The 624-nt window shown below is 52.9% G+C and overlaps 1 long non-coding RNA gene across 1 annotated transcript in view; it reads left to right on the forward strand.

The window, feature by feature from the left end:
• LOC107708690 (uncharacterized) overlaps positions 1-624 on the forward strand; it is a 4,767-nt gene that overhangs the window by 3,256 nt on the left and 887 nt on the right. The window lies entirely within an intron of this gene.

Consider the following 624-nt stretch of genomic DNA (forward strand, 5'->3'; position numbering starts at 1 on the left):
CAGTGCTGTCAGAGTCAGTGTGCTGGTGTGTAGATGTGTGTGATTATCGTTTTGCTATCTGGTTCGGGTCCTGATGCTGCGGTATCGTCTGCCTGATGGTAGCAGTGAGAAGAGTTCGTGGCTCGGGTGGCAGGAGTCTCTGATGATCTTTGTGCTTTCCTCACACATCTCTGGGTGTAGATGTCCTGGAGGGAAGGAAGCTCACCTCCGACGATGTGCTGGGCTGTCTGAACTATTCTCTGCAGGGCTTTCCGGTTGAGAGCGGTGCAGTTCCTGTACCAGGCGGTGGTGCAGCCAGTCAGGATGCTCTACACAGTGCAACTGTAGAACTGTCTGAGGATTTGAGCTCAGACCAAATTTCTTCAGTCGCCTGAGGAAGAAGAGACACTGGTGGGCCTTCCTCACTACTGACTGTGTGTGAGTAGTCCAGGTGAGGTCCTCGGTGATATGAACGCCGAGAAACTTGAAGCTGCTGACCAGCTCCACTGGAGTCCCATCGATGGTGATGGGGGAGTGCTCACTGGTCCGTCTCCTGAAATCCACCACCAGCTCCTTGGTCTTCTTGATGTTCAGAGAGAGGTTGTTGTTGTAGCACCAGTTAGTCAGTTAGTGCACACCTCTTCT

This window comes from Sinocyclocheilus rhinocerous, unplaced genomic scaffold, assembly GCF_001515625.1.
Source record: "Sinocyclocheilus rhinocerous isolate Xijiao unplaced genomic scaffold, SAMN03320098_v1.1 scaffold3523, whole genome shotgun sequence".
Classification (NCBI taxonomy): Eukaryota; Metazoa; Chordata; class Actinopteri; order Cypriniformes; family Cyprinidae; genus Sinocyclocheilus; species Sinocyclocheilus rhinocerous.